Source organism: Brassica oleracea, chromosome C3, assembly GCF_000695525.1.
Source record: "Brassica oleracea var. oleracea cultivar TO1000 chromosome C3, BOL, whole genome shotgun sequence".
NCBI classification, from domain to species: Eukaryota; Viridiplantae; Streptophyta; class Magnoliopsida; order Brassicales; family Brassicaceae; genus Brassica; species Brassica oleracea.
This window is the reverse complement of record NC_027750.1, coordinates 57769832-57783924: the sequence shown is the minus strand read 5'-3', so window position 1 is coordinate 57783924 and position 14093 is coordinate 57769832. Positions and strand designations below refer to the sequence as shown.

The 14093-nt window shown below is 36.6% G+C and overlaps 1 pseudogene; it reads left to right on the top strand.

The window, feature by feature from the left end:
- The window catches only part of LOC106334865, a 9923-nt pseudogene extending 2452 nt beyond the window's left edge, over positions 1 to 7471 (top strand).
- The last annotated feature ends 6622 nt before the right edge of the window (positions 7472 to 14093 follow it).

Sequence of the window (14093 nt, the reverse complement as noted above, 5' to 3'; positions counted from 1 at the left end):
GATTTGCAAGAATCTTCGATACAACCTTGTACAGCACATTGCAGCACGCAATAGGTATGTAGTCTCTCATCTCCGTTGCATCATTCTTCTTGGGAACCAAAGCCAGAATTGTTGAGTTTACTCCTTTCGGTAGAAACCCCAGACGGAAGACAGATTGGACCGCGATGGTGAAGTCATGAGCTATCACCGGCCATGTTGTTTTGTAGAATTCCGCCGGAAATCCATCCGGTCCTGGGGATTTATTTGACGGCATAGAGAATAACACCTTCCTTATATCCTCTGCCGAGAACTCAGCTTCCAACAAACTACAGTCAACAGAGGTACATTGAAACTCAATTAGCTCCCTCAGCTCCTCCACCGAAGCAGCTTGGAACCGGCTTGGAACTTTATTTAGAACATCTGAGAAGAAACACTCTGCCTCAACCTTAATCTCCTGGTGAGTGTTTACTATTCTTCCATCCTGACATTTAACCTCCCTCAAGGTGTTTTGAGCTTGTCTTGTCTTGATCGAATTGTGGAAAGTCTTGTTGTTTTGGTCTCCCACATCTAACCAATGGAGCTTCGATTTCTGCTTTAGAAAGTCATCTTCCAACTCTGCCACATGGAGCCACTTCTCATAGGCAGTAGCTTACTCATTCATCGCCACCGTATTTGGGTTGGCAAGTGTGTTTTGCTGCTTCTCACAAAGAGTGCTATACGCTTCAGAAGCACGTTTAGATAGATTCCCCAGCTTTTCTCTGCCAAGTTCCCTGATCATTGGCTTTAGATTTTTAAGCTTCTTAGAAAACCGGTACATAGCTGAAGTAGAATGGAAGAGCACGTCCGTCGACTCCCAGTACTCCTTCACCATAGGTAGAAAGCTTGGCAACCTTCCTAAAGCATTTACATATTTAAACGGTCGTCTGATCTTCTCCACACCCTGAAGGATGTGAATCTGACACTGCATGTGGTCAAAGCAGCCGCCAGGTTCAAACACTGAATATGCATTCGCAAACTTAACCATTGCCACATCGTTTATAAGGACCCTATCAAGCTTCTTACAGATCAATCCTTCTTCTCTTTTATTACACCAGGTGAATAAAGGCCCCTGATACCCCATATCTGAGAGACGACAGTGGAGAGCCATCCTCTGAAAATCCCTCATACCATTCGGAGCTCGAAGCAGACTATCACCCCCCGAGTGCTCTCCCATTTCAAGTATCTCGTTGAAATCCCCCATAATCAACCACACTTTGTTTTGAAATAGAGGAGAGTCATGATGGTGACATAAATCTTCCCACAGCTGCTTCCTGCCTTCCACCTCATTACTAGCATAGACAAATGTAGAGAAAAACTCTTCCTCATTTTCCAAAGAGACAGAGACAGTGATCAGCTGATCAGTCTTGTACACTGGAGTCAACCGAACAGTGTCTCTCCACAGCAACCAAATTCTACCTCTCTGACTGTGCTCGTAGTTGGTCATCGAAGACCAATCCTTAAACACCGAACCCAAAATCCTTCCTGCCTTTCCCTCATTTACTCTTGTTTCCAAAATACAACCAAACTTCATATCCTTATTGCTGAGCCACTCTTTCATCACGGAATGTTTCAATGGTTTGTTGAAACCGCGCACATTCCAAAAGAAGCTCGACATATTAATGACGGAGGGAAGACCTGGTGCTCCTAGTCACCGAAGTTGCCTTCTGTGACTTAGCTTTTTTCCTTCTGGACCCCCTTGTTGTACTTGGTTCACTTTGTTCATCTACCTCTTGAACCATACTTGACTGCTCCTCAACTACCTTAGCAATAGTGATACCCTCATCGATTGCCTCGCTTCCCACATCCGTACTCTACTTGGATAAGTGAGCCTCTTCATTAGCACACTGGTGGCTTTCATTTGGTATTTCCCCGTCCTCCCATTCTTCTTCAATACTCAAGACTGCGAATTTTGAAGCTGAAATGTGAAGAACCTCTGTCTGATCCTTAGTCGGAGACCTTCCCATTTTCGCAGGTGAGACTAACGCCCAGCTACTCGTCTCATCTGAAGTAACAACTACCTTCCCCCCGCTTGGTTCTCTTCTTTTTGTATATCAGCTTCCAAACTCTTCTCAACTATCCCCCTTTACTTTGCTGGGCAAATTCCTCTTTCGAACTCTTCAGCTGCTTAGTTGAAACTAGATCACCTTCAGCCACCTTTTCTAAGTCAGTGCTCAACCCTTTCCCACTGACTTTCTCCTTCACTTTCATCTTACAGACCTCCTCCATGTGTCCCCACTTGTCGCATAACTTGCATCTGGCAGGGAGCCAGGGAAACTGAAAGTCCACCTCAAACTCTTTCCCGTTCTTTGTAAATCTGCGCACATTCCAAAAGAAGCTGGACATATTAATGACGAAGGGAAGACCTGGTGCTCATAGTCACCGAAGTTGCATTCTGTGACTTAGCTTTCTTCCTTCTGGACCCCCTTGTTGTACTTGGTTCACTTTGTTCATCTACCTCTTGAACCATACTTGACTGCTCCTCAACTGCCTTAGCAATAGTGATACCCTCATCGGCTGCCTCGCTTCCCCCATTCGTACTTTCCTTGGATAAGTGAGCCTCTTCATTAGCACACTGGTGGCTTTCATGTGGTATTTCCCCCGTCCTCCCGTTCTTCTTCAACACTCAAAACTGCGAATTTTGAAGCTGAAATGTGAAGAACCTCTGTCTGATCCTTAGCCGGAGACCTTCCCATTTTCGCAGGTGAGACTAACGCCCAGCTACTTGTCTCATCTGAAGTAACAACTACCTTCCCCCCGCTTGGTTCTCTTCTTTTTGTATATCAGCTTCCAAACTCTTCTCAACTATCCCCACTTTACTTATCTGAGCAAATTCCTCTTTCGAACTCTCCAGCTGCTTAGTTGAAACTAGATCACCTTCAGTCACCTTTTCTAAGTCAGTGCTCAACCCTTTCCCACTGACTTTCTCCTTCACTTTCATCTTACAGACCTCCTCCATGTGTCCACACTTGTCACATAACTTGCATCTGGCAGGGAGCCAGGGAAACTGAAAATCCACCTCAAACTCTTTCCCGTTCTTTGTAAAGTTGATGACTTTGGGGAGGGCCTTAGAGACATCAACCTTAGCAAAGACTTTTGCTTCTTCAAAGTTAGAGCAAGCTAACGTCTCTGGATGTAACTTTACCGGGAAGCCCACTGCACTCGTAATGAACCCGAGACCTTCCCAGGAGAACATATGAAGCGGAACCCTACGGAGATGAACCCACATTGGAATGGACTCCTCTTCTTGCTTTTCTTCCTCCGCCCTCGGAGTCCACTTTGTCACCACCATTGGTACACCTGCGATACTCCACATACCTTTTCTCAGGATCTTCTCCCTAGCTTTTGGATTTGGAACCCTGAACCTCATAGTTGTCGCATTTACTTCGTACACTTCCACCTTCGCAGCAACCTCACCATACTTCCAAATCCTGTTTAAAACCATATGGACCTTAGCAATGTGGGGGGAGATGTCCAGAAACTTTCCGACGACAAAGTCCTCCCACAAAGGAGTTTGATTCGCTAGAGCCTCCTCCGGAATCACCACCGAATGAAAACCATCCCTGTTAGTGATCTCAACATTGAACTTCTTCAACACCTTTTTGTCTTGGGCAGCAGACACCCAACTCAGCCCTAGCTTCGGAATGGTAGGTAGATCTGACTTCCCCACCGTAGAACCCTCGTCGTGAACCTCCGTAACCATCCTATCCCTCGTCGGAGAGACAGGAGAACCCGGTGGCGCAGCCGAATCCATCCTCAAAACCCTAGCTCCAAATCGCCTCAGAATCGCTCACTAGAGAGAAAACTCAAAACGGTGCGTTTCGGTGTGTGGGTTAATTTGTGAAAACTTATACCATTCTCTAAATTTTGAACATATTTGGTTATTTAATGAAGAGATATTGGGAGCGTGAATTCAAATAGAGTTGCTTAATTTTTAATTTAAGAGTTTTGTGTATTTAACATCATCCAAAAATTTGTGTATAAAAACATGCAATGTGACATTCTTGAGAATTGCACACAGCATATTTCCAGCCAAACAACTCTTATTTGGAAACCGTTTGAGCCGATGTATTATCTTTCCTCTGATTAGGGATAATGAAGCGGCCATGATTGAGGAAATAGCCACTGATGTTTCAAACAAGCTGATTAGTTCTGTTCCATCAAGTGATTTCAACAGCTTAGTTGGGATGAGAGCTCACATGGAAAATATGGATCTGCTCTTACGCTTGGATTCCAATGAGGTGAGGATGATAGGGATTTGGGGTCCGTCTGGAATTGGTAAGAGCACCATCGCCAGATCTCTATTTAGCCAACACTCTCCTGACTTTCAACTTAGCGTCTTCATGGAGAATATCAAAAGAGAGTATCCAAGACCTTGTTTTGATAGATACAGCGCACAACTGCAATTACAAAATAAGTTCTTGTCTCTAATACTCAATCAGAATGATGTCACTATCCATCATTTAGGAGTTGCACAAGACCGGCTAAAAAATAAGAAAGTGTTAGCTGTTCTCGATGACGTGGATCACTCAGCGCAACTAGATGCCTTGGCGAAAGAAACTTGCTGGTTTGGCAGTGGAAGTCGGATTATTGTTACAACGCAAGATAAAAGAATTTTGAATGCACATCAGATCAACCATATTTACAAGGTTGATTTTCCTCGTGATGATGAGGCACTTGAAATCTTCTGCATGAACGCTTTTGGTCAAAAATCTCCGTACGATGGTTTTGGGGACCTTGCTTGCAAAGTTACAGACCTTGCTGGTAAACTCCCTTTGTGTTTAAGTGTTATGGGATCTCATTTCAAAGGATTGACCACGAAGGAGTGGGAACAAGAGCTAACAAGGTTAAGAACTAGACTTGACAGTGAAACAGAAAGTATTTTAAAGTTCAGCTATGATGCCTTATGCGATGAAGATCAAGCTTTGTTTCTTCACATAGCCTGCCTTTTCAACGGTGAACGGATTGACAAAGTAGAAGAGTTTCTTGCAGAGAAATTTGTTGCTGTTAAATGTCGTCTTCGTGTTTTAGCTGAGAAATCTCTCATATCCGTCGACTCAGAAGGATATATAAGGATGCATGATTTGCTAGCACGTTTGGGTAGGGAAATTGTTCGTAAACAATCCCCTAACGAACCTCGGCAGCGTCAGTTTTTGGTTGATGATGGAGATATACGCCAAGTACTACGTGATGATACACTAGTAAGTGTTCACATTGGTCGTTCTCAGCATTTCTCCCTAGAAAATGTTATAACAAATCATGTTTGCTTATGTATCTTTGGGGGTTTTTTTTCAGGGTAGTCGAAGTGTTATAGGAATAAACTTTTTGTTGGAGAAGGAGTTGAAGATAAGCGACCAAGCCTTTGAAAGAATGTCCAATCTCCAATTCTTAAGACTTGATAGTCATTATGTTGAGCATATTATACTCGTACGAACAAATAGTCAATACATATTAGAAAGTGTGAACTGTCTACCTCGAGAAGTTAGATTACTGCATTGGAGCACATTCCCGATGACATGTCTGCCTTCTAATTTTAATCCGGAGCTCCTAATGGAAATAAAAATGAGTTGTAGCAACCTTGAGAAATTGTGGGAAGGAAATAAAGTAAGTACAAATATGTATATATTTCTAAATAATATGCTTTAACTGAGGATCGTCTTTTTCTTAATGATGCATTTTGTTTATCTGTACAGACGATTAGAAATCTCAAGTGGATGGATTTGTCTCATTCCATAAATCTAAAGGAGCTTCCTAATCTTTCAACTGCCACAAATCTCCGAGAACTGGATCTCGAGAATTGCTCAAGTCTTGTGGAGCTTCCTTCTTCTATTGGGAATTTGACTAATCTCAAGAAATTGAATCTCATGCTGTGCTCAAGCCTTATGGAACTCCCTTCTTCTATTGGTAACATGACTAATCTTGAGAATTTGGATCTCTCTGGATGCTTAAACCTTGTGGGACTCCCTTTTTCAATTGGAAATATGACTAATCTCAAAAAGTTGTTTCTCTCGGTGGCGCTCCCCTATTCTATGACGGCTAAGTATTTGTACGGATGCTCAAGCCTTGTGGAGCTTCCCTCTTCTATTGGTAATATGACTAATCTTGAGAATTTGGATCTCAAAGGATGCTCAAGCCTTGTGGAGCTCCCTTATTCTATTCTATTGGGAATATGACTAATCTTGAGAATTTGGATCTCAAAGGATGTTCAAGCCTTGTGGAGCTCCCCTCTTCTATTGGGAATCTTCATAATTTGAAGAAGTTGAATCTCAGAAATTGCTCAACGTTAATGGCCCTTCCAGTGAACATCAACATGAAATCTCTTGATTTTCTTGAACATCAACGTTAATGGCCCTTCCTTGTGGAGCTTTCCTGAGATTTCCACAAACATTAGGTTTCTAGGAATCATAGGAACTGCTATTGAAGAAATTCCAACATCAATCAGGTCATGGTCTCGTCTTGATACCTTAGACATGTCATACAGTGAAAACCTAAGGAAATCGCATCATGCTTTTGACCTCATCACGAATCTTCACTTGAGCCACACAGGAATTCAAGAAATTTCTCCATTGGTAAAAGAAATGTCTCGTCTACAAACACTTGTAATCAATGGATGCACAAAGCTGGTTTCGCTCCCACAGCTTCCAGATTCATTAAAATTCATGCATGTAGAAAACTGTGAGTCCCTCGAGAGACTAGATTGCTCTTTTTATAGGACAAAGCTGAGTGATCTTCGCTTTGTTAACTGCCTCAAACTGAATCGAGAAGCAGTAGACCTTATTCTCAAGACATCGACAAAAAGATGGGCGATCTTTCCCGGAGAAAGGTGCCTGCATATTTCAGTTACAGAGCCACCGGAAGTTTCGTGTCAATGAAACTGAATGGATTAGATGCACGTTTTCCTACATCCTTGAGAGATTTAAAGCTTGCATCTTGCTGGTTACTAACCCTGACGACGTTGAGCCTGCTGATTGGTACAGGTCGGATATATCTTATTGCATCAATGGCAAACTGAGGGATGTCGGTGTTTTCCCAGCATATATGGGACCCACTCCGTCCACGTTCTGAGCATCTGGTCGTAATCGAATTTGAAGAAACTGTGACTTCCCCCGAATTAGTCTTTGAGTTCAGGTTCAAAAAAAGAAAACTGGGAGATTAAAGAATGCGGACTACGTCCTCTTGAAAGCCTAGCTCTCTCATGTTGATGGAAGCTGAATAAACATTTCGCATTTTGCAGTATGTGTGTAAAAGATTATCATTGTGTAATAGCAAACTTATTTCATGAAAAAGAACACAAAGTTGTTTTACTTACCTTAGAATAAGCACCAGCTAAAACAGGAGTTTCAAGTAGCTAGCTGTGCTTATGTCATCGCATGTATTTCCCATTTCTCAAAATGAAGTAACCATTGTTGATTTCACAGTTGATGTAAACAAGTAATCAACAAACGTTTGTGGATTATTTGTTTATGGCGCACCAAAAATCATTACTTTACTAATGAAGTGGAAGATTGCAGCGATAAATAACAATGATAAAATACAATTGACAAGTGATTTATCTTTTCTTTATGTGGTTCTGTTTCACTTTGATTTATTATAGACTCCTTATTTGTTAAGAACTAGAGTTTTGTTGCAAAAAAATAGCCAATAACAATGAATAATTAAGTTTACATGAATTTCAAGCTAAATATTAAGATTATGAGCCTAGATAAGAAAAGGTCATGGGAGAAAAAACCACAAGATCTATATATAATAGCAATCCGTTTTTTTTCAAGGGAAATTGCACTCGGTATACATCAAACAAATTATAATTAACTATCTAACAAAAAAAAAAGTTGACCACAGTATTCAACGTATTTTCTATCATATATTCCAAAATGTCCTTTCAATCACCGGTGTAACATTTTTCTATTTTTTTCTTTGTTTTATTTTATTTTCTTCTTATTCTTCTTTTTACAGATCTCTGTTTTCTTGATATCAACGAAAACATAAATCATAGTAGCTTTTTTTTGCTAGATTATCACCATCGTTACCAGTAAGATTCTATGATTGATTATCATCATTGATGATTAATGTTACATGTGTCTCGTGTTTGTACTTTGTTGTGATTTCAGAAAAGTGTCGATGTATCTGAAAAAAGGAGATGAAGAAGATGATATTTTCATCAACAAATGCTCTTATTTCTTTTTTATACTATATTACATACGATGCTCAACTGATATAAATAGAACATATATTTATATACGATTTTATATAGGATCCATACTAGGTATTATTTATTGAACAAGTAAATGTGATTTCAAATGTAATTTATATATTGTATTTGGGTTTATAGGATCTTACCTAAGGTTTAGATTTACTAAGTATGGGTTTGGGTATAGGAGGATTCGGTGGTTCATTATTTGCGTATGTTGTATTACATCTATATTATATTTACATTATCTATAGGATTATGTTCTATTTGAAGTTACTTACTATACTGTATATTTGTTTTCCATTCTGTTTAACAAGTGTGTTGTCTTTTTCTGCATATGGTAAATAAATTGGTGACGTTGCCTTCTGCTGATGATTTGATGGTAAATAGTTTACAGGCCACTCATGTCCATACCATGGAATTTAAGCACGTGATTAGGTGAAAATGGAAGACTTGTATCAACTAGTTTCCACATGTTTTTACTGAATACCGTGAAACCGTATGTGATTATTAGAACTGTAACGTATCTTATGTAAAATATCTTCTAGTAAATAATATGCAGCTATACATGTATATACCATCTGAAACACAGAGCAGATGACTATACCATGTGAAACACAGAGCAGATGACTATACCATGTGAAACACAGACGTCATCTCGCTTCCCTCTACGTGACCGGAAACTTGTACTTAAAAAGGGAAAAACCGGACCTTTATTGGGCTAATTGTCATCGACTTAATTATGTCAAAATCAGCGGTATATTCTTCATTTCCCTTTGTGTTTTGTATACTAGGGTCGGTCCGCCCTACGGGCGGGATATTAGTTAATTTGATATTCACTAAATGTTCGAGTTGAAATTTGTTTTAAGATTCAAAAATTTGGTTATCTGTTATGTGTTACTTATTAGTATGCGGTGGTATAGTTGTTTTTCGATTATTCTTGCTTTGGTATTGTATCAAATTAACTAATTGTCCAACTCATAATTATAGATATACAAATGTGGATTTGTGATAAAGTTTGATGACAATACTATTTTTTCTTTTTAATTCTTATTCATATTGGAGTGTGCATGTGTCAGAAAGAGGCATATAACAACTTTTATGTTTTTGCGTATGGATTTTAAATATATATTATTTTGTATAATGCATACTTGCTCTATAACATTTGCTTGTAAACTAAAAAAACTGTTTTCTATATTTTTAAAAGAGAAAATATTTAGTCTATAATATAACATGGACATATGTATTGACTATATATAGAAGTTGGGTGTTATTTTAAAATGACATATGTATAGAGGTTTTTCAACCATTACTTCACTGGCACAAAACATTTATAACTGTAAATATCTTCTTTTAAAAGCAAAACTAATAAAAACGTGTAGAACAAATGTATTTTGATATATATTATATGCATCAAGTTATAAAGGTTGGAAACATTGCAAAACTGTTTGGAGCAAAGTTTTTAACTTCACGATCTTCATCTTGACGTCAGTTCAGTGTCGGCCCTGGCCACAAGCAGAAGAAGCATGGGCTTCCAGCCGACACGATAATAAGTATTTTCGCGGCCACATATTTATAAAAAGTGACTTCAGCCTAGTGGTTCTAAGAGAAATTATCAGTGCTAGAGGTACTGGGTTTGATTACCCCTGACTGCATTCATTTATTTTGGCTCCAAATATAAAATGGGACACGTGTCACTCACATAACGCATGACTTGATGACGTGGCTTCACGGGAGAGAGGCGAACATTTCTTTATATATATAGATAGATACACCAAATTCTCCTTTTTTCAAACCTCTGACGTCATTTCTTTTTTATAGGAAAAAAAAATAAAGATTCAAAGGTGGAGTTTGTTTTGAATTTATAATCTAACGAATAAGATTTTGTTTAATATAAAACTATGACGTCATCTTCCCTTTGAGCAATGGTCACCAATTCATAGCTTTTCAATGGCGCCGCTTTACAGAAACGGCAGAACCGTCATTTGCCTTAAAAGTCATCTCTTTTCATAAACTTATTAATAGAATGGATTGTAGTTTATTCAGCAGATTGTCTCTCGCTCATTGTCTCTTGCCCTCCACATCCAAACCTGGTCGGAAAAAAATTCGTTGGACACTCGTGGCTGCTGATTGATCGTTGTTCCTCTCGCCCTCTCTCCTTTCCACTAAATCAATTTGCTCACTGTTTCTCGATTATGTGTACATCAACAACTCCTAATTAGGTTTTGAAAGAGATGAATAATTCTCTTTAAATCAGAGTCAAACGTTTGAAAAAAGACAGTGTAAAAAAAGGTTAAAACCTATGTTTGAAAACGCCAAGTACAAAAAAAAAAAAAAAAAAAAAAAAAAAAAAAAAAAAAGAAAACGCCAAGTACGCGGCCAAGTTTACGGCAGACAGGCGTTCGGCGGAAGCATACGCACTGATTGGGTGTTATACGGTTGAGAAATCGGATATATATATAAAAAAATGTAGCTTTTCATGTTATGAATCAGTGGAGTTTCACTAAATCCAGTAGAATAAACAAGAAAAATGATGACGGCAGCGTTTGAAAGAAGTTGACGGCGGCCTTTGTTAGGGTTTGCAGAGAATTTTGAGAGGAAGAAGACGAGGGTAATCCCATAATTTTCATGCATGGAAAAATAATAAAAAATTAGATCTTGACAAACGTGAAATGCATCGATAGCATAAATTGTAGATATATGCAAAGTAGCCAATTAACTGGTTCAAATTATATAGTTTTTTTTTGTTTACTGTTCAAATAATATTCATTTTTTTAGTTTACATATTAACAGGAAAAAAATCAATTCAGTGGTTATTTTATTTTAAGAAATGTAACTATTTTTTAATGGTTAGGAATGCGTGGGAGGAAGAGCGAATAATTGCATCTACTTTGTGGCCAACGATTCACTTAGCTTTTTTTCTCAGATTATTTATAAATGCCGACATCTTTCGTCTTTGAAAATGATATTTTTTCAAAAAGTTTAACTCCTAAATTATTTTACCAAAAAAAAACTCCTAAATTATTTTTTGTACATTGTAATTGACACATCCCAAAAGACTGAACCGAGAATCTCAAATAACGCTTCTTCTTTTTTTTGAATTTTTGTTTGTTAGTGTTTCCAAATTCTATTTATGTCCCATCTGTCTTTTCAGATCTGTATGTATAATTTGTAAATTATCTAGATCGCTGAGAATTTGTAAATGAGGGATTTGGTTAGGAGGACCAGAACAATTACTATGGTCTAACACAGCCTCAACAACATCGTCAAGTGCATCACTCTTCTGATTGTGCATGTGTTTAAGTGGGGAAGTTTGGACTTGAAAAAGAAGTTGGGATACTTCATCGACAAGTTTCTAGGGAAATTAAACTTTTATATATAATGTTAGAAATTATTAAGCTACAAATACAATAACTCTTCATATTATACCGTACGTATTATTGGTGAGTATTATATGATTATGCATTATGAATGGTCAAATTATGAAATACAATCATAAAATCCCAACAAATGATTTTTTTTACAAATGTGTCTCTTTATTGTAACTTATTCAATAATGTCATTTAAGACTGTTTATTTTTAGTATAGATTATATACCCTTTCTTTTATAACGGCATTTTTACCTGAAAAGCTGCATCTTTCAAAACTAATATTTTTCAAATCTATGTATTACATTGTACGAAAAAATTTCATAAAGTTAAATTTAAAAAATGCTCCCAGACAAATTTTTGATATATAATTCATTATAGTATATCTTAATAATTTGAAAGTAATAAAATTTTCAAAATAGTTTAAAACTATTGAAAGTATAAATATCACTATAATGTATAGACAATAAATTCATATTTAAAGATTAATTGTGAGAAAATAAAGTATTATGTTGAAAATTTAATGGATATAACCAATTAAATGAATCATCGCAGTTGCTTAGATAAACATTTACAACTATTTATAAAAACCATTACAATCTTTAAGGATTAACATCTGCAACATTTGGTGATTTGTATTTTTGGTGTTCAACGATTACAATTTTGTATATTTAACTGATACAACATTTTCTTTGTATATATCTAAGATATTTCTTTTGTATATAAAGAGTTGTGGACATTGAGAAAAACAACATTAAGAAACAAGGAAATAAATAAATAAATAAATAAGAAGAAGAGAAAATGAAAAGGAAAAGCCTTAATTTCTATAAACGATCATAACAAATTTTGGAGAATCACATACAATTTTTTGGAGAATCACATACGACGTTAGAACAATTGTCTTGTCAAATTATGAAAGAAGTATTACTTTATTGGTATATTATTTAAGTGAACAATTTATTAAGAACATGTATTTTGATGGTATAAGAGCATTTTCAACGGATTACTCTATTTGTTTTTCAAAACAGAGCAATTCTTTGATAAAATTAGATTTTCCTTCAAATTTTAGAGTGAAAATTAAGAGATGAACAAAAAATAATGAATTACTCTATTTGTAGAGTAAGCCTATTTTTACTCTGTTACAAAATTCCAATCCGGTGGTTAGACTATGGGCGCGGTCACTAGAGAGTCTTCCTATTGGTCTATGCGCCAGTTCAAATCGGTGGCGAGTCGCTCACCCGCCTATGTCTGATTGTAGACATATTCAATAGGTCTGCCTTCCCAAATTCTAGGGTGTCAAGCTTAGATCGCATTTGATTTCCTTTACTCTTGAATAGTGAAGGCCAGACCAGAAGGAAAAACGACCCCAATGGAGAGTATTTGTTATAGAATTAGAACATTTTTACTCCAAAATTTATTTTAGAATATAATATAAAATGGAGTTGGAAATACCTCAAAGTAAAGGTGGGAAGAGAATTTATTATAGAAAACAACTATATAAAAGAGCGCCTACTCCATCTCAATCAAACATATGCCTAAAAAATGGGGATCGAAGTCTACATCAAGGGGTCTAGATTTATCATAGATGAAAGCATTGAATCTTTGGCGAGGAATATTTTGAAATTGTGCAGTAAGTGAAGAATATGTTCACGGCTACCATCTATTGGTTGAGGAAATTCTGTTTTGTCAAGCCATGTTTTAGTCTCTGATCTGATTATTGCACTTGCACCATGTCAAAATAGCTGTCATGCGCAGAGGATAATCAAAGAGGTTGATATTTCTAATACTGAATATCGGTCAGTCTTTGCCATTGTCTCAACCCGATATTCCTAATAAAAATGTTTATTTATCTTTCTCTAAACTGAGAAGTCAATTTATGGTTAATTTTATTACATACATCTCACCTTCTCATTCTTAAGTTATTAAGTATTGTTATTTTAAATTAATATATTCAATACTTAAATGAAAAAATTAAAAGTATTAAATAAAAAGATATACATTCTATTAATATTAAATAAATTATTTTTAGTAAAGAAATTATTTGCTTACACGAATGTATTAATGAACATGCCTTTGATTGAACTATTTCATATTGGAAAGTTTTATATTTTTAAACGGTTTAACCATGGGACTCTTTGATATTAAAGACTTTTTTACAAAATATATATATGGTTCCTTTCATCCTTTCCTTAGCCACTTCTTTTGTTTTTAATTAATTGTTTATTTGAGTATATCATCATTTTAATAGGAAAAATTAATTGTGGTATTTATTCCCAATCTATAATCTAACGACCACAATTTCATTGAGGATTTAGAGTATGACGCAGTAGATTCACTTACAAAAGTCTACATATTGTGAAGAGTTGCATTTTTTAAAAAAGCTTGACCACTGAACCCTTTCATAACAGAAAAGTTGTATATTTTCAAAAGATTAATCATTCTATGTTTTCATAATAGATTAACAATCTCATATATGGTTTCTTCATACTTTCCTCACTATTTTTCCTTTTTAATTTATTTTT